The sequence below is a fragment of the Protopterus annectens genome, chromosome 2.part1, assembly GCF_019279795.1.
Source record: "Protopterus annectens isolate FY-2018-M chromosome 2.part1, PAN1.0, whole genome shotgun sequence".
NCBI classification, from domain to species: Eukaryota; Metazoa; Chordata; order Ceratodontiformes; family Protopteridae; genus Protopterus; species Protopterus annectens.
This window is the reverse complement of record NC_056729.1, coordinates 1,297,954-1,324,312: the sequence shown is the minus strand read 5'-3', so window position 1 is coordinate 1,324,312 and position 26,359 is coordinate 1,297,954.

The window sequence follows — 26,359 nt, the reverse complement described above, 5'->3', positions numbered from 1 at the left end:
CAACTTTTTTCATACACCTGAAGAAGCAGTAGTGAAATCGCTTGTGTGTGGTTCGAATAAAGCAGTGCTGTGTTTTATCAGATTTGAGCGTTCCTATTTTTCTTTGTGGAATTGTTACTAAAGACTGATTTTTGTGGATTATCCTTGAAATTACATCGGAATTGCTGTTGTCTGCCTCCTGGTGAGACTTTTGTTCTATGGTACTGTATTGTTTCTTTCAGTTTTATTCTGGAGGTTATAGGAGCTCATTGGGAGTATATACATATTTTTATCTAGTACAGTTCTTACATTTCTCCCCAGAGCACCTTAGACATGGCTGCTAGTAATGAAGAAATTGAATTGGATTATACACCTATTCGTAGTCCCCATGGGACCTGTGTGTCTGGGGATGAAGACAAAAATCGCAAGACTGAATTATTTATTAGTAAAATTATTGTTACAGGCAACCCCCTGTTATCATGTGGTGTTGTCACACAAGAAGATGTCATTAGTTTTGACTTCTTGGCACTTAGAACTGAGCTGCTGGATTTGGAAAGAGAATTATCCAAACTAGCTCGCACTCAGTATGAGAGGTTCCATTTAGAGGTCTGTGTGAAGGAGAAGGTGATTCCACGTGGTTTAAGGGTGTTGAAAATGCCAGCGCAGGTTGGAGTTGATGACATACTGCTGACTGAATGGCATAAATTAAATATTTCTACAAGTTTGAGCTACCTCAACTTATTGATTGAGGCAGCAAGAAGGAGAGAAACTATGCTTATTGGCATTATAGACAGTAAATTCCAGCAGCTGGCAGCTAAGTATGAATGTGATATCTTTGAACAATTACTGAATGAAACTATGGAACATGTTTCTTCGTATAAGCGGAAGCTAATGCAATTGAAAATGAATAAGTTACATAGAGACCGGAAGGATTTTCAATTAGGGCATATCTTCTCGTGGCCTTGTATTTCTACAACTAATGGTAGCGAACCAGATCCTAACCTGGTTAAGGAGCGTAATGATGCAGTTCGACAACGTAATGACGCTAATTCTCTGCACCTCGAGAGAGTTCATTCACCAAAGAGAGGAGATGGTGTTAATACGAAGGTTCCTAGTGATACAGCAATTAATTTGACCTCGACAGGTCCTTCTGGTGTTTTGGTACCTGGTGCTATCCCGAAGAAAAGAACTGTGGTAACCGTTGCTGAGGTTCATTCGGAGCCTCACAGTGATGGTTCTAATCGCTTCTTGGCTGACATAGGTGGCATTGATGGGCAGCCAGAGGGGCGAGCAGATGCTTTGCTCATTCATAAGCTAAATTTTCCTTTACAGGTTCGAGACAGGTCGGTCGGGAGAACTGGTATGAAGAAGGAGAATGTTCAGAACAGAGGAAGAAGCACAACGCGCTACAAAAGGAAGAACAAAGAAAACATGGACAACATTTGGCCCATAAAGAAGGCCTTCCAACTGCAAGTAAGACATTTGTAACAAATTTGTCTAGTCATAATTTGACTGAATCTGAATATAGTGTTTTGAGTAAGGGTTTAACCTTTATTCCTGCTTCAGATATGAATATAGTTGATTTGATTTTAGATTTTAAGATGTTTACGAGAAATGTAATGTTAAAAACCATGTATAGACAAGTTGCTGGTACTAAGTCTTCTGATTTTTCGAAATTTGTCAAACCAAGTTGTTATACACCTATACTCTCGCCTGTCATTAATGCTTTTGAACAGATATGTATCTCTGACATCTATGAAGTATATAATAATGCACCTATACTCTCGCCTGTCATCAATGCTTTTGAACAGATATGTATCTCTGACATCTATGAAGTATATAATAATGCACAGTGTGATGAGAACTTTTGGTAAGAATAATCTTAATAAACAAGAATCATGTGCTCTGCATGATTTGGAGAAGAATGACAAATTAGTTATACGACCAGCTGATAAGGGCGGCTGGATTGTGGTGTTTGATGTTGAATTTTATAATGAGCTTATGGGTGAAATGTTGTCAGATGTCAGCTTTTATGAACCCACAACTTTACAGAAAGTGAAGACTATGGCACTTTCTATTAGTAGTGAAATTAAGTTGATGGGGGAGCATGGATTTTTAAATTGTGAATTGCAGAAGTATTTTTTGTTTGAGAATTATGTAGTACCCCAGATACAGGGACTGCCCAAGCTACATAAGAATATGGTTAGGCCCCCTATGAGACCAATTGTCTCAGGGGGTGGATGGTGTACTGAAGCCATCTCAATTTACTTAGATGTTAAACTGAAACCACTACTAGAGAAATATCATACATTATTACGAGATACTGAACATTTCTTACATGATTTATTTGTATGTACTGAGAATGTTGATAAGATGGAAAGTGTGTTTTTAGTTACTCTAGATGTGGTCTCATTATTTACTGTCATCCCTAATTCTGTAGGTGTTGAATATTTGAGCAGATTACTGTCTTCTAGTGATTTATATAGGGGTGAAGAAATAGCATTAATACAGGATTTGTTGAACATTGTTTTGGAGAATAATGTTTTTATGTTTGATGGTAAAGTATACCACCAGAAAAATGGTGTAGCTATGGGCAGTTCCTGTTCTAACAGTTATGCTAATGGGGTCATGTTGGCTTGGGAGTTGGAATTCGTTCATTCCAGTCCGTATTAAGGGAATATTATTTTATACCAGCGATTTGTTGATGATCTTTTTATTTTGTGGGGAGGCACTGAGGATGAATTGAAAGCTTTTGTTAACTACTTGAATGGGACTACCACCTTCTTGAAATTCACTTTGGGGTACTCTAAGTCAAGTATTAGTTTTCTTGATGTCTTAGTAGAGAAAAATGAATCTGGGGTTATCTCCACTAAATTACACAAGAAGGAATGTTATGTTAATAGTCTGCTTAGTAGGGACAGCATGCATCCGAGGTATGTGTTTACCAACATTGTACAGAATCAATTTTTTAGAGCCTCTAGGCTGAATGTCAGGGATAGTGACTTTGAGCAGCAAGTCAAGACCACTAGTGAGGAATTAAGGGGTAGAGGTTATGAAGGAAGGTTGGTGGAGGATAGGAGTTTTGAGGTTAGACAATTAAGAACTAGTAGAGCTAAACCTTATTTCTCAAGTGGGGATAAGAGGAAAAATAATTTATTGAGTAGTGACACCAAGCTTGCTATGTGTATTCCGTATACTAGAGATGTTAGAAAGTATACCAATGTGTTTAATGATCATTGGAACATACTGATGACAGATCCGGCTTTGAAAGATATAATAGGAGAAGTACCTCAGTTTACTTTTAGGAATAAGAGTAATTTGAAGAGGAAGTTGTGTATACCTAAAAGGTGTGGGTTGGATGATGCAGTTCGTGGTACTAAACCATGTGGCAAGTGCAATCAGTGCACTTACATCTTAGAGGGAGTTTCCTTTCAACATCCTGACACTAAAAGAGTATTTGATATAAGGGTTAGTGCTAGTTGCTATACCCAGCATGTTGTTTATTTTGCAGTTTGCTCTCTGTGTCAAAGTTTCTATGTTGAAAAACAGATAGGATGTTAAAGGAGAGAATCAGGGAGCATGTTTATCATATTGCCAAAGGATCCAGGGTAAATGCCCTATCAAAACATGTTATAGAGAAAGGTACCAACCATAGCTTTAAGTTCATGGTAATATCAAAAGCAATTGTTAGTGATAGATTTAGTGATATCAAGGGAAGAACTGAAGAACTTGAAGCTAGGTGGATTGTTATGTTAAGGGCTACATTTGGCCATGGTTTGAATGATAATATGCCTATGAAGCCAACATTAAAGAAAAGGAGGTTACGTAGATAAGTGTTTTTATGCTTCTTTATGTACATTTATATATGCTTTTTATGTATTTCGTTTCAAACATTTATGCTTGTATTTTAAAGTTACGTAGACAACTGTTTTTATGCTTCTTTATGTACAATCATATATGCTTTTTATGCATTTAGTTTTATATATTTATGCTTGCATTTTAAATGTGTTTTTGCATTTTGTTTTTTAGGCAAGTTTTTATTTGACATGTTGCCTTCAAACTAATTGATCATGTGCTTAGTTGTGTGATATATAAACAGGTGCTATTCCAACTTTTTTCACACACCTGAAGAAGCAGTAGTGAAAGCGCTTGTGTGTGGTTCGAATAAAGCAGTTCTGTGTTTTATCAGATTTGAGCGTTCCTATTTTTCTTTGTGGAATTGTTACTGAAGACTGATTTTTGTGGATTATCCTTGAAATTACATCGGAATTGCTGTTGTCTGCCTCCTGGAGAGACTTTTGTTCTATGGTACTGTATTGTTTCTTTCAGTTTTATTTCTGGAGGTTATAGGAGCTCATTGGGAGTATATACATATTTTTATTTATTTTTTATTGTCTAATTCATATTTGGATAGATAGAGGGTATTTTTGTTTTATTATTATTAAAAACTAAGCCTGATTTTCTTTGAAAATTTTCCATAATTTTAAATAAAGAAGAAATAGAAGAATTATTTCCCTCTATTGTGATAAGAATATCATCAGCAAATAGCTGTATTTTTGAGGTTATATTTGAATTTATTTAAAAACCCTCAATATTTTTTGTCATTCTTATTAAATTAGCCCAAGGTTCCATTAGTAAAGTAAAGAGCAAAAGAGAAAGAGGACAACCTTGTTTAGTTCCTTTAGAAATCTGCATATTTTGTGAGATGTTAGTACCTATTTTTATATATGCTTGACATCCTTTGTAAAAATATGAAATTAGACTATAAAATTGTTAGAGAAATACAGATCTACCATTAATATAAATAAATAATTCCAACTGACTCGAGCGCACAATTTATATCTAGATTTATTAGTGTCATATATATATATATTTTTATTTTTAGCATTGCCAATTAGTGTTATGGTTCTTTTTATGTTATCATAAGTATTTCTGTAATAACAAAGCCTGTCTGATCTTCATCTAGCAGGGATGGAAGAAATGTCTTTAATCTATCTGCATAGATGGACATAAACATTTTGTAATCAACATTTAATAAATGAATTGGTCTATAAGAAGAACGTTTAGAAGGGTCCTTATTTGGTTTTAATATTGGAGATATAGAGGTATATTTCCAGGAAGGTGTGCTAATGATATCAGTTTGAGAGGTTAAAAAAAATTATGTAATAAATTCTGCTCAACTTTTGGCATAATTTTTAAAGATTTCAGGGATGATTCCATCATTACCAAAGGCTTTATCAGGTTTTAGTTTACTAATTTGATGTTGAATATCTGTACATTAAATAGGTTTATCTAGATAATCTATTTGCTTTTTAGTGAGTTTATTTTTGTATATCTGTTAATAAACTATTTTATTTCATCTGAAGAATCTGTAATGTTTGAATTTTGATTATTTTTTTGAAAAAATCTCTAAATTCCTTTAATATATCTTGTAAGTCGTAAACTGTTTTCTTTTATTAGGAGAATAAATCACATTAATATGTTTAAGTTTACTGAGTCTTTTGGTTTTATTGGCTAATTTGTTTAGAGATTTAGGGCTAGTCAAGAAATTTATAAATTTGAACTTTTCTAAACTAATCATAATTGTATGATTTAATATCCCTAAGTATTTATTATTTAGTTCAGTCATTTCTTCAATTGTCTCTCTATTAATTTTGATTGTCATATTTTTCGTTGTAATTTATCTAGTTTAGACTGTATCACATGTAAATCTTTGTCCCAAACTTTCTTTTTGTTAATATACCAGCTAATACTTTTTTCCATATAGTTAAGCTTTCAAAGCATCCCATACAAATATTGTGGAGGTGCCACCAGCAGTGTTTAGATCAATAAAGTTTTAAACTTCAGTGATGAGAAAGTCTTTAAAATCTTTTAAGTTAGTAAAGCATGTCAAAATTCTTTTAATTTGAACATTAAGTGTCAAACTAATTATTAATTCAAAAGTTATGGAATTATGATCTGATATGGGCAGGAGATAACCTTGGTTTTAGATAAACTATTAATCATTTCATTAGATATAAAGACTATCTATTCTGGAATAACTACCGTGTCTCTGAGAGTAGAAGGCAAAAAAGTGATTTTGAATCAGGTTGTATGTTAGCATCGTTAAAATGATATGAATCTATACAATCATTCAAGTGTTTAGCCTGAGATGAAATCCTCCTCTTACATGGGTACTGGTATCATTTTCATTTAAAATGCAGTTAAAGTCTCCGGCTATAATTATATTACCTTTAGACAAAAGCACAATTTGGTTTAAGTATAGTTTAATTGTATTAACCTCAATTTCTGGAATTCAATATATATTTTTAAATGTAAATAGTTTTCTATTCATTTATATTGTAACTGAGCAAAACATTCCTTTATTATCATTGTGAACGTTTATAATCTTAGGGATATGTAATGTATTTCTCCATATTATAGCTACTCCTCTTTTTTTGAATATGTTGAGAGCTGGATAGTACAGTATACATTTTAGTATTTAACTTCACTATATCCTCTTTTAGAAGATGTGTTTCTTGTAAAAAAATTAAATGTGATTTGTAGAGTTTAAAATATCTAAGTAAACTTTCTCTTACATGGATTATTTAGACCATTAATATTAATAGAAATACCTTTTAGAAGAAACATTTTGATTATCTATAAAGGCTAGGATAAAATTCACCATTGATTTCTCTTTTATATTATATGTTGATTTAAAATCTTTCTCCATCAGCAACAAAGTTATTGAAAAGCAATATTTCAAAAACAATGCTGTTTTGGAATCATTTAAGAATATAAATATAGTGAGCATCAAAGAAAGATGATAAAAAAGTATGATTAAATTTCATAAAAATAAATTGACCCATACCCTTCCTGGTGTTACAAACTCACAATTTGAGTAGCATCTGCCACCCAAATCAACCGCCCTATCTATAACAGCAGTTACTACCATTGTGAGATAAACATTTTTTTTTTACTTTTTTCTATGTTTTTTCTTTTTCCTTTCTCGTTCTTTTCCTGTTTAACAGTATATTACACATATAAGAACTCATCAACCAATACTCAAATTCTTATTATAAAGAATTTAAATCAAATAAGGCAAAAAACCTAATGCTATATGGGAGCTGCAATAGTACTTATTATGTCAGAATTCAAACATATCATAAAATGAAAAAAATAAGCATTATATGTCTATACATAAAAAATTTTTAAGGGTAACTAATAAACTGTTAACTAATTTCCATAATAATATTAGCAATGGTTCATATTTCTGAGATCAAATGTAAACAATAAACTTACCAAAATGTCCCAATTATATGCGATAAGACACAAATCTTTCCCATATAGTTTAAGTCTTGTATTCAAACCATTATAAAGGAAAGGAAAGGAAAGTATTAATTTCCTTTCATCATTAGAATAAATAACAAGTTAAGTATATTGATGAATTATATATACAGAATGTTCTATAAATGTGGGATTTTCAAATATTCATATATTAATTTTTGCATTAGGACAACATATTTTGTTGTTTAAGTTTATGAATAAGCAAATAATCTGAATATCAAAACAACAGTATATGAAACAACTAGATAAACAAACATATTTTATTGAGAATATGCTTTTCAAGAGATTCCCTGGATCCTCATTATTCATCTATACATCTTCTCTTCCTTCTCTTTCCTTATTTGTAATAGTGAGCACCAACAAATCTGTTATGGAAAGTTGTATCAGAACTAGCATATTGAATATGTACAAATAAACATTTGTATAAGCTACTTAACTTAAAGGTATTCAGTATTAAGAGAAGGGGACAAATAAATGAGATATCAGGAGATGTGAAGCTTAGCATTTCTTGAATGAAAGTAGAAAAAATACACCAATAAACTGACTAAACTAATAGATTCCAGTCTTGCATTGCTCTTATTCAGATTAACATTACTAGAAGTTCACCTATATCAGCATAATCAGTCTCTAATTATATCATATTGCTTGTGAGCTTTGTCACTGTATTTAGTTCTATTTTGTACTTTGTATAACATTGGTGCATGTAGATACTACATTAATAGTCTATAAAAATTATATCAACAGAATTAATCTAATGCATTCAGTCAAATGACTTAAGATATCTGACCAAATAAAATGAATACAAGCCATAACCTTTGAGTTTCAGCATTGTATTTTAAATAACTCTTGAAAATTATGTTTTACTAATATTTAATGCTATGGTTCATCTAGCAGATGTTTCTTACTTCATTTATAAATGCTGCCAACATAACTGTCACTGTATAAAATGTCTTAAAGGCAGATATAATACTGTAAATTAATTCCCCAGTTCGCTAGTCTCAATGTTGCATTCTTTCTGACAGTAGTATTATTGACAATAAAAAGTGATAGTGCTTCAACTGAAAAATGCCTTCTCTAAGCACAAATCACTTACGTCTACTAACCTTTAATGAACTGTGCTATGAAGTGGTACTGTAATAGTTAGTCTTTTCCCTTAACTTTGCACTCAAGAGGCTTCTCAAATTTTGTGTTTAAAAGGAAAGCCAAAGACTTAAGAGAAAAAAAGGTGCAAGTGAATAATTTAGCTTTTTGCATACTGTATGAGTATAAAGAAAAAGCTGGCTATATTGTTTAACCATGCCGTGTACATACGTATTTTGTGTACTCTGCATTTACCAACAACTCTACATTGATTTCCCTCCCATTAGGAAGTTTGCTATACAATAGCAAGGCATACACTAGTATTTGTGGTAATTATCACTGTCATAGCAAATTTAAGAGAGAAGCAAGTCAAGAAAATATATCTAAGCTGATAAGCTATAAATGAGGATCATGCTGCTCAACACTAGAAGTCTAAATCTCAAGATGCACTTACTTGAAGCACTCCTCAAAATGGAGAACATTGACATTTGTGCTGTAACAGAGACCTGGTTTAAAGCAGTAGAAAGCACCCCTACGCTACCAGGCTATAACTCATTCCACACCATTTGGTCACAGAACATGGAATGAAACTCCAAAGGTGGTGGTGTCTCCATATTCATAAGGGATATGCACACCTCCAGACTAGTAGCCCAACATAACACAGCTGAGATACTTCAGGTACAACTAACATTGGGTAAGATGGCGATTCAGGTTGTAGCCTGCTATAGGTCCCCAACCATGTCCCAAGACTCTCACTCCCCATTTCTAAGCACCCTGGAAACAATTAGGGTCCATCCCAATACTCTCATACTAGGTGACTTCAACTCCCTTTCTATCAACTGGCAAAACTACTCATGCACCAATACACTGGTCCAATGCTTTCTAGAATTCATCACTTCCAATGCCCTAGACCAGCTCATTCTTATCCCCACTAGAGAAAGCAACATCTTTGACATTTTTATTACTAACATTGTCAACTATTGCTCTACACCAATAGTCAATTCTTCCCTGCTTAGATCCAACCACAATCTAATCACCATGGAAATCCACTTCTCATCCACACCCCCTACAAAGGAAAGCACCATGAAAAACTTCTCCAAAGCTGACTTTGGGTGCCTAAAAACAGAGGTGGTTAACTTCATGTCACCCATGAGAATGGAAAATAGATGCAGGATTGCCAAATCATACACCAATGCACTGTACAAACACTTACATAAATGCATGGAACTACCCATACCATACAGAGCCAAGCTGCTCTCCTCCAAAAAAAGGAAGCCGATCTGGTGGTCCCCTGGCATTAATAAACTCTACAACAGAAGGAAGGAACTGTTGCAGAAAAACGTGAAGTCCCAAGACTGGAAAAACTCCCTTATTAGCCTCAACAACAAGTTGAGATCCCTCATCAAAACCTCTAAAGCCAGCTATGAAGGCAGAATTGCGGCAGACACTAAAAACAACCATAAAGCCTTCTATAGTTATATCAAGAATATCCATGGCAAAACCCGGGTTTGCTCTGAGTTACTGCACAGTGGTACCTCCTATACTGAGCCAACAGATATTGCCAACATACTGGCTGACAGATTTGGTGCCAACTTTACCCCTCTCCCCTCCCAAAGGACCAATCACAATACCAGAGGAATGCCAGGCACCCAACATTACTGCAACACAGGTTAAAGCTGCATTGTCCAAGGCCAAGAATACAGCTTCCATGAGACCAGACAATATCCCTGGACATGTTCTACATGAACTACAAAGGGAACTGGCACCATATCTGTGTGCCCTGCTCAATCACAGCCTCACCTCAGGCTTTGTCCCTACCAAATGGTGCACTGCTACAGTCATCCTCTCCATAAAGGGGGAGCAACTACAGACCCCGGGAATTATTACCCCATTAGTCTGACGAGCCTGATATGTAAGGCTATGGTGCACATCATCATGGACCTAATTAACAAGGATATAGGGAATCTCTAGATCCCACGCAATTTGGTTTTGTGAAAGGTAGATTATACCTGCTCAACCTGGTTGACTTCTTTGAGTCAGTCACAAAAGCTGTGGATGAGGTCAAAGCAGTTCATACAGCCTACATCAATCTGGCCAATGCCTTTGATACCACTCCCCACTCAGGAATTATTGATAAACCCACCAAACTTGGCATAAACCCCTGTATCATTAGGTGGGTTGCAAATTGGCTCACAGATAGAACCCACAGTGTGAAAGTAGCAGACTCCAAGTCAGACTGCCAACCAGTCATGAGTGGAGTCCCACAGGGATTGGTCCTGCGTCCCCTCTGTTTGTCATCTACTTCTCAGATGTCCAGGCCAACATGGAGGGTTTCTGGCTGACCAAGTTCACAGATGACTGCAAGCTAGGAGCCATTATTAATTCCCCAAGTGAGGTAGACATCCCACAGAAAGGCCTCACTGAGACCAATGACTGGTGCCAAAACCATGGCCTTAAGCCTAATGCCAAAAAATGTGTCTTCATCCCCTTTGGGAAAAACTCAGTTTCCACTAATTACCATATCGATGGGAGCCCACTGAACACTGAAGGTATTATAAGACATCTGGGGACACAGGTTGACAGCAACCTCTCATTCGACCACCACATTGCCACTGTGGTCAAAAGTCCTTCAATGTGGCATATCTCATTACCAAGGATTTTGCATTAAGGAAGAAAGAGGTCATCATCTCTCTCTCTACTCTTCCCTCATTCGGCCAATCATCAAGTATACTGACCCATTTGGCATGTACTTCACTAAACACATGCAAGAGCTGGAAAGGCCACAAGAGTACCACATGAAGAGGATCCTAGGCCTTAAACACATCTCCTACATGGATGGCCTCAAGAAACTCCAGCTATTCTCTGTCTCATATCATTTACTAAGAGGCGATCTCTGCTTGACTTACAAAGCCATGTCTGACCTAGCTCTATTAGAAATGCTACATCTAAAGAAATCCCAATCCCTCCACACCACATGGTCCAGAGAGCTCAACCTCATTACCACAATCAACAGAACATGCTGGAGTGACAGGTTCATAAACCAGAGACTGCACATGCTCTAGAATAGACTTCCCATACATGTCAAGCAGAGCAACTCACTGGCCATCTTCAAGAGAAATCTTGATGAGTCGATGGGAAATAGAAAGTTCACATTGGGGATCACTCCAGTGCTCTACTTGATAGATGTACCTGGAACTAACATTGGGCAGCACAATGCCAGGGCACTTCTATGGGATCGACTTGTAAAGGCTCCAAGACCATTAGCCTAGTACACACACCTATGAACCTATGAAGAAGCTCATACTAACCATTTGTTAATCTACAATTAAGTCTCTCAGTTAATCTGCTTCAGCCATTACTATACAACTTATAAAGATGCCCATAGGAGGTATTTTATCCAGGTAGAATTGTCTAAGTTTCAGCAAATATCAATGGATTGCAAGGTTAATATATAGCCACTAAATAATTATAAAAATATTACTTTAGTGTTCATTGTAATCATCCGAAATAGATCGGCATATAATCTGTTGCATTTCACAATATGAAATCATTCCAATGAATAATATCAAAGCTTCAGCTAAGTCAACCAATCTAAACTTGCAAACTATTCAATATATCAATATTATGACATTTTTTCTCAAAGTGATTATTCTGACAAATACTGAAATTAAAAAGTAAATAGTTTAAGGCAAAACAGAGCTTTGTTTAAACATTCCTGTAAGTATGCATTCAAACATAAGCAAATATATTTATTTTTGTAGTATTTACTAAATAGGATACTTAAAACACAATTCAATTAAAGTCAAGTCAAGATTAAGCTTATTTTTCTTGACTTTTGGTACCTATCAGTGTTGATTTCCCGTTTTCTTGTAAAATAAAAAGCACCATGTTCTTTTTGTCACCACGCCACACTGTCATAGGTCAGAGTTCATAAAATTCAAGTACGCATAAAGCTAGAGTCAAGGAAACCTGCCACACAACAAAATGGCTTGAGATCTAATATCTTGTGCCCAAATAGCAACAAAAAGGAACTCCATCAGTTCCAGTGGGAGAAAGGAGTATTATCCATTTATGTTTTCTTTTTGCTCTTTTGGCAAATCTCGTGCTGAAAATGACTTTCAGGATATGTCAAGTTTTTATTATGTGTACAATAGTACATTTTGAAGCTAATGGAGCCTAAAATCAAGTTCTTGTCATTGTAGTACCCAGAAAGCAAGACCAAACAGTTTAAAAAGAAAACATGCAAAAATAAACTCTCAGAATGAAATAAAGTTAGAAATCATGCAGTAAAATAATAAGAAAAAATTTAAAAAATCTTTACCGACCTTCTGTTTTTTTCCCTTCTATTAAATTAAATACCAATAATATCAGAGTGATCAAAATGAGACTCACAGCATTACAAGAGAGACCAGCATTATATCAATATCATATATCAACACATAAACACAGCCAGGTGTTTCCTAAGTAGCAAAATGATCAGAATAAGATAAACTATAGAATTTTTTTTTTTTTTAGTTTTTTCTTTTTTTCTCATGTTTTCCAAGAGATGCCTTCTGCCATTCTTTTCATATAAGAGTTAGCCCATTCCCTATCTTCAATTTTAACAAGTACTTTGATTTTATGAATGTCAGTGCAGAGTCTATGTCCTCAAAAATTTTAGGACCATCTTGTAAGAAAATCTTTAGTCTAGCCGGGAATAGAAGATGAGTTTTAACTTGAGCTTTTTAAAGCTCTTTGATTAATGGGAGGAAAAGTTTTCTTTTAGCAATACCCATTGGAGAATAGTCATTATCAAAAGGTTTGATAGAATTATTTATTTTAATAGATGCCTTAGTCCAAGCTGTTTTAAGGACCATTTATTTGTTAACTGATGACATGAATCTTACGACAGAACTAATTGAAGTAGTTTTATTAGTTTTAGAGGATACTAATGATCTATGAGCTCTTTCAATGCCATAGGATAGAGCTTCAGGTAAGTCAAGTACTTTAGGTAGCCAAGATATTAAAAAGCTTAGCATATTGTTGCCCTCAATATTGCCTGGGAGACAAAAAAATTCTGATGTTATTTCTATGCGACCTGTTTTCTAGATCATCCACTTTTGTTTGAAGAAAGGTATTCTGTTTCAGTAGGAAGTCTATATTGAATTCTTCTTCTTGTAGTCAACTGTCCATATCATTTAAAGCTTCTTCAATTCCTGTTATTTGTGTTTTTTGTTGTTGCAGGTCATTGTGAATAATCACCATCTGTTTAGAGCATTTCTCCTTAAAATTATCCAACTTTAAGTCCATTTATCTATTTTTGTTAATAATTCCTGGATATTTGTGAGTAAGGATTGTAATTCTTTTTTAAGAGATGATTCTTGTTTGGTTAGCATTGGAGAAACTCATTCTCAAAGCCAGTGATGAGTGAAGTAATTAGAAGTATATTTTCGACAGGAAAAAAAGAAATTAAAAAAAAAAAAAGTACAATCCTAAAAAATATTAAATAGTATCATATTGTAAAAAAAAAAATCTGCTAGGATTGTTTTTGAATAAAATATCCTATCATAAAAAGCTTATTTTGGCAGAGCTGAAGAAGACTGTTGCTAACTAGAGTCTATCCTGGCCACACCACCTCAATAATATTTATTTCTTATTGGGTAACATAACAATTACAATGTTAATGCAATTTAAAAGCAGTACAAAAGATAAATCTGAAGACCTGAAGGAATACATTTTGAAACTAGTTCTTAGTTCTTAAATAAAACAATGACTTTACTTAGAGTAGTGATGAATGCAGAATTAGAAAATTATCACCAATGTTCTGGAAAAAAGTCACCTTTTCATACATGCACCAGGAAACTCTTGTTTTACATATTCCTCACAACAATCTTTATCAGTAAATATAAATTGCCAGATGACTCATCATTCTTTTGAAAAGTATGTTGTTTTTTCTCTTAGCTAATATTATGTGGGAAAATGGGATTTGAACCAATAAGCAAATTCAAGATACTGCCTAAACATCTCTTGTATTAGAATATTGTCCTACAGCTCTAAGTAAAGTGCTAGTCATCCTTTAACTATCTTGCAAGGTCTCACATCTGTTCATCAGAGATTCTTTAAACTCATGTGTGTATTATTTATCCCTCATTGACCAAAAGAATACTGCAGTGCTAACAAAGCCATGTAAAGATTTAAAGATCTACAAGTATAAAACCTTCTTCTGCCATTAAGAGCAAGATTTCATAACCCCATCCAGTGCACTATAGTCAAGTACCATACACAGAATCTCCTTTCAACTTGCCAAACTTTACTATAAGTACTGACTTACATAGGCATAGGCAATTTTCACTTTTAAGCTCACCAATTCCATCTTCTTTCAATGATTTCAAGGAATGTCACTAATCATTTCCTTTACAGAAAGGTCTTCTAAATACCCTTTGCTTTGTGGAATACTTCACAAGGCTTCCAAAAATCCCAGATTTTGAATTACCTCTTTGAAAAAAGCATACTGCTAATTATTTGAATGCAGCAATACCCACCTTTCCATTACCCACAACTTCCAATATTTTTCAATCAGAACTTTTGCATTAGCTCTCTGGAAAAAAATACAAATACTTTGAAAATAGCTGTTATGACTTTTCTGTTTCTCCCAATCTACTCACATTGCTCTAGCATCATTTAGCCTCATTGTCAATATCCTAGATACATTTCTAAATGTATGTATCCCTCTTCCCCCTTTATCTCAGACTATTCTTTTACACCTTCCAACAACAATGTAATAAAATTATTGTCTCTATGAAACACATTTTCTACTGTCTAATATCTCTGTTACCTGCATTGTAATTTTTTCTGTGCCTCTCATATTTTGTAGTTATCAAGAGGAACACAAACTTCTCAGTAGTCCAAGTCCAGAGGTAGCAAAAAGACACCAATAATATATACAAAAACTGGATTTATTAAACGCTTTCATTTCATTACAATGGAAACTTAATAAGAATACAAAAACAACAAGCAAATCTCATTTTAAAGTCCCTCCAAAATCTAATTAACCAATCAACATCAACTATACATTGTCTAACAACCATTTAAAAAAATAGCTAAAAAAAACCCCTTAAAATCACACAAAAAATACAAAACTAACACATATAGATGTATTTATATGATTTTTTTTTAAATAAAGAAATTACATTTCCAAATGTTTCAGCTTTAGCAAACGGTTAATTGAACAAGTTTCATTAATACCTGGTGCTTTTGTAGCATTTAGTTTTAACTGCCATTTTAATTCACACACTAAACAGTTAAGGAGTATGGCATTCACAAATCATACTCATTTGTTTGCACTCAGCATAGATTCCAACAAAGCATTTAGTAAAATTGTCAGACTGCTTACAATAAAATGTTATATTAAATATAATTTATCATTTAGGCCCACTATGTACACTGACTCTTTTCTTACATGACCCAGAAGCACCACCTTCTTAGCATGTTTTTTCTGAGATACATATACTAATAGAAAATGAGTGCCTCAATTCCAGGACTGCAAGATGAAGCTTTAATAATAAATCTGAGCCTTAACCCTTTGAGCTAAACTGCCATACTTATGTTCTCCATTTCATTTTCAATTTCCAGAGTACACATTAATATAAAAGATAAAGTGCGCCACATATTTTCACCTAAACAAAGGAACTAGCTAGAGAAATTTGTTGCCTTTCTCAAGTTCTTTTGGTCTAGTAATTACAATTCATTCATACATTATAAGACAGTCAATAACTAAAGGTATGCCATCAGTAGATATGTAACAAACATTTCATATTTACAAATGAATTTTGCTTACCTATCAAATCCAACTTTCATCCACATTTTTGGAAAATTGTTAGTCTCTAGGAACCCGTCAAGTTACAGCACAAATGCAGTTATAGACATATAAATTACCATTAATGTATTCATTTCAGGAAGATATGTTGGAAAAGTTTATTAAATATGGAAAAGTAGATTAAATATCTCAGTGAAAACATTCACTATAACAATACAGGACATTTTGTTATTGTCTTAATTTGTTTTCTCTGAACATCAAGGAAGATATACAAATGTAATACTTACATTATCTGTAAAAACATTGCAAACAACTAATACTGTTCCCGTAGTTCTTATATGCAACTGAAACTACTGTTACATTTGTTTAGGTAGGTTTTTGCAGGAAATAAAACTCCAAGGTTACCCAACAGTAAGCTGAAAAACATCAAGCCTCAAAAATGATTGGTTTGTATGCAACCTTCCTAAACGAATAGATAGATAGATAGATAGATAGATAGACAGATAGATAGATAGATAGATAGATAGACAGATAGACAGATAGATAGATAGATAGATAGATAGATAGATAGATAGATAGATAGATAGATAGATAGATAGGTAGACTGATAGGAAGGTAGGTGGGAAGGTATGTAATGGGATTGTACTTGTCCAGCATATTAATGATGCAAAAACTTAATTCTTCCCATTTCATACATGCATATGTAATGCATCCTTCATTAAAAGTGAATACACTTCTTGGAAAAAGTGAGGGACTTCAAATCTTTGAAAATGATCTTCCCAGAAAACATCTATAACTTACGGTTTACATTTTATTTTACATTTGATAACCGGGAAAGTCAGACTGGACACAGGCCCATTTTCAGCAGAGGCCCGGGGAGAAAAGCTCCACATATAAAACATAAACAAAAACAAGAACAGTAGTACATTCCCATACAATCATATTGGAACATATTTAACATTTTTACATAGGTGAAGTATAACAAATAACCTTCTGAATAACATTGTTTGGAAAAATAAGTAATTTAAAAACCTTGTTTGTTAAGAATTAAGTAGTTAATAGAAAAGTGGTGAAGGTTCTGTAGAATCATAGCAGTAGTGAAAGGAAAGTGAGTTAATCTGGGAGGTCACAAGGGCACAGCCAACTGGTAGAGTAGTGGGTGTTAAGTAGTTTCTTGAATAGTGAGACAAAGCTGGTAGAAGTTATGTGCATTGGGAGTGAGTTCCAAAATTTAGCTATTGTATAAGCAAAGAGAGCTTTGCCTGCTTCATTCTTGTGTTTGACGACAGTTATGAGATTTTGGTCTGTAGATCTTATTTGGTGGTGTAGGGCTGTATTAATTCCTGTAACTCAGGCTTCTTTAAATCTCTGTACTTTTTGTTTTTTAATGTATTTCTTTAATCAGATAAGGCAAATGGACCTTGTTGTTCCTTTTTTCTGTCATAACTCAGTCACAATGGCAAGGGTAAATAAAATATAGATATAGAAGATGCACTTTATTTCCAATTACCCACCGAGGAAACTGGTGCCCCTTGATCTAATACATGCAGGCATGGAGATAACATACAAAACATTGCAGAGCTGGTGACTGAAAGTCAGGTATGAACCCTAGAATTGTGAGGAGTAGACCTTACAAATAATAAGCCAGTTTAATATCAAGATTCCAATAAGCTGAGAGTCAGAATGGTCAGTCCAAACTTAATTGATTTTGGAGGATATCACTGGTTAATTTTGTACCAAATCCTTTAATGGAGGATTATGTTTTTTGATATAGGGATAGGAAGATGCAGATAGCATAAATATGAGATGGTGGGGATGGAGGTTAAAAAATCTGGAAAAAGATAGTGAAAGAATGTGGAAGAGTGGCAGGATGTGAACTAAGTACACTGGGGAGTTATGTATATGAGGGCAGTCTAAGGCTGCTTGAAAACCTTGTACACTAATATGATTTTCTTCTTTGGCCTTATGGAGAAAGTTAAAATTGCTGAAACTTGCATGCTAATAGGGCAGGCAGAGAAAGTTGTTACTCAAAAGGGGAATCAGCTAAGTGTTAGAAAATTAGTATAGCCAGTAAAATTTAAATGGTCATGGAACCAGATCAATAGAATATTGAGAAAATTTTATGATATGTTATAATTAACATTGAACAGAGTTGCTGTTAATATGCTAGGCATAAGAGAGGAATTTGTGTCAGTGTATGCCTTTGCATTTTAGTATTGGGGTGTGGTGCAAAACCTTTATATTGATATAGCGTACCTTATAATCACATATCTCTATGTGGTCATTTTGTTTATGGTAGATGTAAGTTATGATGGTGTGATGCGTGGGTATGTTATTAACCCTTTTATATGGTTATGAATAAAAGGTAGAGAGAGTCAAATAACTTGAAACACTTTAACATGAGTATATGATGAAAGATATTCAGATTTCCCTTTCTTGATGGCCACAACTAAGCTATGCCAATAAAATGTATACAACATGAACATATTTTTGGTAAACCCTGCTATTCTGTTTCTCATGTGATTTGTAGCTGTATGTGGATGGGAGTGTGAACTGTATTATATAGTTTAAAAATATATACTAGAGACCCTGTGTTCTTATTCATGACATGATACAATCTACAGTTAGAACTGTGAATGTCATGCAAAGTGCATGTCAAGCTGTAGTCACTATGAATGGAAACTAAAATCCTCGCAGTATCAAGGAAAATGTTGCTTATCTCCATCTTGTGAGTATATATATATATATATATATATATATATATATATATATAGATAGATAGATAGATATGTGTGCATTCTTTTTTAGTTGTTTGTTTTAAAATGAAATCTATGGACGTTGCTTACAGGAGTAATAGCGATAAGTCTAACTTGCAATCCTACAGATGTTAGCAATAGAGCATACCGCACTATGCTTCATGTGCTGTCCACAATTTTGTGAAATTCAGCATAACATTGTCAAGCTTAATTAAGGGATTTGGCACTTGCTTTATGAGTGGCCATGAAGTTAAATTAAATAGTGTAACTGTCACACATCAGTAACACACTATGTAGCATAACCTTTTCATAGTGCTGATTGGGCCTATTTGGGTATAGAAGAAAATGCAGCTGCTTTTTAAAACATTAATTAATGCCATGAGAAAAATATGACATTCATTAATCTTTGCCAGGACTTGCCCCAATTAACAATGTTTAAAGGGATTCAAATGTCTCAACGTTGGTCTAAATAAATCAAATAATGAATATATTTCTCTATGTCACATGCAGAGTTGCTAAATTTCTTGTTTGATGACACCTTGGTTGTAATACACGCTCAAGTATTTTAAATCATTTTTACTTCTGAACAATCTACAGAAATGTATGCATGTATTACTTTCTGTATTTTTTCCCTCATGTAAAAGTCTGTCTTCTGGCATTCGGGAAATTAAATTTCCCTCTCAACTGCCTAATGTGGGTTGGTTAATCAGTGTGATTGTGAGAAAATGTGATACAAAAAAAGGTATAGCCGAAATACAATGGACCTCATTATTGGCTCATTGCCATGTCTCTGAATCAATCACTAGACACTCCCCTACATGCATGTGTGTGCATCTATGCTGCAGACACACACACACACACACACACACACACACACACACACACACACACACACACACACACACACACACACACAAACACACGCGCGCGCATGCATTTAGACATTCCCATACACACAACCACATCCCCTTATTAACAAACAAGCCCCTCAACACTCAATCATACTTATTGAAACAGCCAGCCACACGCTTGCATTTATAAACCAACACACACATACACACACACACACACACACACACACACACACACACACACACACACACACACACACACACACACACAAACACACACACACACAGACACATCCAGACTCAAATACCTACCTAATCCCCCTAGAACATCCAATCAGGCAGACACACATTCATGCAGCCTCATTCATGACCCTGCAGATATACACAAGCAGTTCCACACACACATAAATATACTCTAACATATCCTAATTCCATGTCTTCACTGAACATACCTGTACTGCATGTATGGTCATACGACTAAATAGGTGACTGTCTTGTTTTGCTAACAGTCAATATTCCTTCTAGAATGAAATTTTGCTCAGCCAGATGATTTCTTAGATGAGCAAATTGGGAGCTGTGGACATTTCATGGCTAATTAAACAATGCTTCACCCACAAAACTAATATCTATGTTAAGACCCTGGTGAGATGAAAACTTCTGCAGTTGAGTAGTCAATAAAATGGAAAGGCTTAGCACAATGCAGAAACCTTCCAAGTTAAGGCCTCCACATCACATCAGCCTTTTGGAATTCCAGGGAGTATCTCAAAAATGGTTTGACTTATTCTAGAAATTATTTGAAAGAAATATCCTAATAAAATCTGCTGTAAAACATCACTGAGGTGTGCTTCTGTGTTTAAAATCAATGGAACAAAATAATTTTGAATTTTTATGTGTGTCTTTTTACATTTAACTTTTAGTTATGTTTCATTCACCAGTTTAGTCTCACTAGGAGTGTGGGCTTTTTTTATGATAGACCCTCAGTTGTTTCTTTACTGACTATTGGAAATTTGGCCAGACAGTGTGGAAATTCCTGCTCTACTCAGGAGATGAGTTTTCATGATGAAAAGAGTCTGATGAAAAGAGTCAGAGCATATACTGCAGAATTGCACAACTCCAATGAGCTTCTGACACTTCAGTTCAGCATAAGAGGTGCTGCAATCCTGATTGTTTAGTGATTCAGATGAGATGTTAAACCAAGGCCCCATCTGCCTGGGTTGGTGGATGTAAAAGATCCCACAGCACTCATTAAATAGAGTAGAAACAGTTCTCTGATGCCCTGGCTAAATTTCCACTAGATTTGAAAGCCTGCATTTGCACTTGTTTCTGTCCTGTAACTCGTCTAGTGCAGACACAGATTCTTAGTTTTAGCACTTAACTTTGCTTATTCATGCTCAGCACTTGTTCAGAACTTGTAAGCACTAAATAAGCTACTAATTACTATAGCACTCAATCTTCCTCATTACCTAGAGGAAAACAGTTTTTGTTCTTACTTTTCTCACTTACTTAGAGAAAAACAGCTCTTGTGCTAAATTTCCTCAAGTATCTAGAGGAAAATAGATTTTTATTCAGGCTTGTCCAAGGGTCAGCACCCAGTGTTCTCTCCTGTCTATCTGATGAATCTGGACATCTTGAGGCAATGTAAAAATTGCCTCATGTACACAGACAACCCTCTCCTCCTACCACACAACACTACAAACTGTGAGAGATGCACTTATCTAGCCAAACTGGAGGTAAAGCTCTCTCCATCCAAGACTGAACTTGACAGTCATGAGGAGAAGGTAAACATTTGCACCACACCACACTCATCACATAGTCTCACTAAATCTACACCACCAGAATCCACACATAGTAACACAAAAACATTCGCGGAGGCTCTCAGTAATAATCCGTGTATGCAACAGAGACCTCCAAAGCAGAAGCACAAGCAACCTCCATCCCCCAAAACAACCGAAATGACACACAGCCCACAGACTCAGTGTGTCACTCAACCACAGCCAATAAGGCAAAAGAACGTACCCAACACACTAGTCATAGGTGACTCTATAGTCAGGCACACTGATGTCCCACTCACCAGGCTAAACAAGGAGAAGGTTACTGTCAGCTGCCTGTCGGGTGCCAGGATCCGCCACATAACCCACGCACTCAGGTCACTCCACAACAAGTACAAATATGACTCTGTCATTGTCCATGTTGGTGTGAATGACCTGAGATGTACCTCCCTGGACTACATGAAAAGAGACATGGAAGAGCTTGTAGCCCAGGCAGGTATGACCTTAGCCCTGAGTAGCATTCTGCCATCGCCCAGAATGAAATCGCAGTACAGGGACAAAATGTTTGACTTCAACAATTGGCTAAGCTTCTGGTGTCATTCTAAGGGAATCCAGTATCTGTCTGCTTGGGATGACATGGTCAACAGACCATGATGCTTTGCCACAGATGGCCTGCACCTGTCGCCCCTGGGATTCCAGATACTGGCTAAGGCTCTTACTGCCCCTATAGTGCCTTTTTTAGGCAAGGTTCAAATAACAAACTCACCACCATAACAGGAACAGGCAAGCAAAAACTGAGGGTAATGCTACTCAATGCTAGAAGTCTAAATCTCAAAATGCACTGACTCGAGGCACTCCTTAAAATGGAGAACATCGATATCTGTGCAGTGACTGAGACCTGGTTCAAGGCTCCAGAGAGCACCCCTGCACTACCAGGCTATAACTCATACCACACTTTTTGGCCAAGTAACCTGGACCGAAACACCAAAGGCGGAGGTGTGTCCATATTCATTAAGGATATCCACACCTCCAGGCTAGCAGTTATCCAAGTACAACTAACTCTGGGCAAAACTGCAATCCAAATTGTAGCTTGCTACAGATCTCCCACCATGCCCCAGGATTCCCACTCCTCTTTTCTTGATGCACTGGAAAACATTAGGGTTCAACCAAACATCCTAATAATGGGTGACTTCAACTACCCCACCATTAACTGGGAAAACTACTCATGTACCAACTCACACTTTCTGGAATTCATAAACTCCAATGCCCTGGATCAACTTATCCACACCCCCACCAGGGGCAATGATATCCTAGACCTAGTCATTACCAACATGAGTGACCAGTGTTCCACACCTGAAGTCAACTCCTTGTTGATCCGATACGACCATAAGCTAATCACCCTTGATATCCACATGCCACACCCACCCCACCCCACATTAAGGAAACAACAGTAAAATATTTCTCCAAAGCCAACTTCATGCTTCTTAAGACAGAAGTGGTGAACTTCATGACACCCATGCAGATGGACAATCCAGTTACAACTACTGAATCCTACACAAATGCACTCTATAAGAACTTACATGAGTGCATGGATCGTGCTATCCCAAACAGATCCAAGACGCTATTCTCCAAAAACAAGGAAGTCAATCTGGTGATCCTCTGCCATAAACAAACTGTACAACAGAAGGAAGAAACTGTTGCAAAGGAGAGTACAATCCCATGAGTGGAGGAGCTCCCTGGTCAGCCTCAGTAAGAAGCTGAGATCCCTTATAAGATCCTCAAAAGCTAGCAAAGAAAACAAAATCACCACTAATTCCAAGGACAACTACAAAGCATTCTATAGCTATGTCAAGAATCTCGATGGCAACACCCAGATCTGCTCTGAGTTACAGTACAAAGACACAAAAATTACAGAAACAACTGATATTGCCAACATCCTGGCAGATAGGTTTAGTGCTAACTTTACCCCCCTCTCACCCCCTAAGGTGCCCATATCTATACAGGAAGAATGCAGAGTCCCTGTAATCACAGCTATACAGGTAAAAGCTGCACTCTCTAAATCCAAAAACACAGCATCCATGGGACCAGACAACATCCCAGGCTGCGTTTTACATGAACTTCAGAATGAACTGGCACTCCACTTTAGCACCATGTTCAATAATAGCCTTGCATCAGGCATTGTGCCCACTGAATGGCACACAGCAACAGTTATCCTACTGCACAAAGGTGGCACCACAATGGAAAACGGGAACTGTTGCCCTATAAGCCTGACTAGCTTGGTCTGCAAGGCTATGGAGCACATCATCATGGACCTCCTTCACAGAGACATTGGGTACCTCCAAACCTTTGACCCCACCCAGTTTGGCTTTGTTAAGGGCAGACCTTGCCCCCTAAATCTGGTGGACTTCTTTGAGACAGTTACCAATGCATTAGATGATGGTAAGTAGGTCCACACAGCCTACCTTGACCTCTCAAAGGCTTTCAACACCATTCCCCATTCTGGTATTATCGACATATCCATTCACCTGAACATTAACCCCTACGTCACGAGATGGTCTGCAAAGTGGCTCATGGACAGAACCTACACAGTGAGCGTTGCATACCTTAGGTCCGACTGTAAACCAGTTACAAGTGGCGTCCCCCAGGGCTTAGTCCTAGGACCCCTCATGTTCAGGATATACTTCTCTGAGGTACAGGCAAGCACAGGAGGACTTTGGCTAAAAAGGTTTGCAGACGACTGCAAACTAGGGGCCATAATTGGTTCCCCAGCTGATACAGATACCCTCCAGAAGGGTCTCACTGAGATGGATACCTGATGTCAATATCATGGCCTCAAGCTGAATGCCAAAAAGTGCATAGTCATCCCCTTTGGATAAAACAAATTCCCCGTGACTACCACAAAGGTGGTAGTCCCCTAAATACAGAAAAGGTAATAAGGGATCTAGGAACCCAAGTAGATAGCAATCTCTCCTTTGAAAACCATATTGCCAAGGTGGTTAGAATATCCTTCTATGTGGCCCCCCTGATCTCAAATGGGTTCGCATCCAGAACATAGGAGGTCATTGTGCCTCTCTACTCCTGACTTATTAGACCCATTAAAGAATACAACACCACATTTGAGATGTACCTTACAAGACAACTGCAACAGCTTGAAAGACCACAAAAGTACCACATCAAGAAGATTACTGACCTCAAACAGATGACCTATGTAGCCCAACTAAAGAAACTCCAGCTGTACTCAGTTGCATACCGCTCACTCAGAGGTGATCTCTGCTTGACATACAAGGCCCATGTCCAACCCAGTATTGATGGATATGCTCCACCTAAACAAAAGCCCCTGAGAGCCACATGCTCTAGGGATATAAACCTAACCACAACGATAACTAGGACGTGCTGGAGGGATAGATTCCTGACCCGGAGACACGCCATGCTTTATAACATGATTCCAATATACATCAGGCAGGGCTGCTCACTAGCACTCTTCAAGAGAAACCTTGACGGGTGGATGGGAGACAGACATGTACCCCGGGGATCACTGCAGTGGCTCTGCTGGCCAGAGGCGCAGGGAACTAATGGCTTTGCTGTTCAGAGGCACAGGGAACTAACCTAAGGGTGTGGTGGAAGCTAACACACTCTAGCTAGGCTTATAAATGCCCTTGGGCAGACAGCCTAGTACCTACCTATGAACCTATGAACCTATTACATGTCTTATGTGCATGGATAATTAACTAGCTCTTCCATTTTATGTTGCTATCATGCTGATAAACTGTCGGGTGACTACAAGTCATATGTATCCTGTTATTGTGTATTGTAAATGCCAATCGACATAACTAAAGTTTGCCTACCATAACAGTAATGCTATGTAAAATGTAATACATATCTGCCTACAATACTGTACATTACACAGTTATTGGCACAATATCCCACAATGCAAATCATAATTGCACAGTAGACTCACCTTCGACATTGTGTAATACACCCATACATATGCCTACTGTTACAATATATCAACATATACTATCCCCTGTCATAGCACATACTTGTTGGATCGACCCTGCCACTGACAGCGGCTGGAGAAGAATAGTTGGGTTCAAAGCCCTTATATAGCATCCCTTGTGGTGTATGAGGTGTTTGCCTTGTGACCTACAGCAGTACACACATAAATATTACAAGCGTTACTATGTTCAACAATACATCACTACAAGATAACTGTTTCCACTCTATGCATTGCGTACACTTTAATTATTGCAGAACAGGTACTACATACACAAACGTACTGAGTGTTCTACATGCCTTATTAGTAACACAAGGTGTCGTTGACTGTTATTTCAATCTTTTTCAGTTTGTGTTTCAATCTTCTTTGCAATGTTCTGCTGGTATATACAGATGGTTTGAATGTGTGACAAGCCACACTTTTATAGTTAAATATCAGTAACATGTGATATCCTGATCACCAAATGGTGTTCCAAAGTAGTTAATTACATGCACATCAGCTGTGCAGCTACTCCATTAGTGGTGTATAATTGAGTACTCCACTTGGGCATTGTCCCTCTGCCTTACTTTCGAGGAAGATGGCCTGGAGGTGTTGTTTGTGATGTATTGCAACAGCTATATGGAGACACACAGAGATATATTAGCTTCTTGACTCCCAGGGATTGTGTGTAATGCCTAGAAGATGTTGTTCTACATGTGAGTACAGCTGTTATATTTCAGAAAATTGCTACTTATGCAGGGTTTGTTTGTACCTGATACTTCTGCAGATGTTTCGGTCTGGCAAGGATGTTTGAGCAGCTCAAGGCTGTA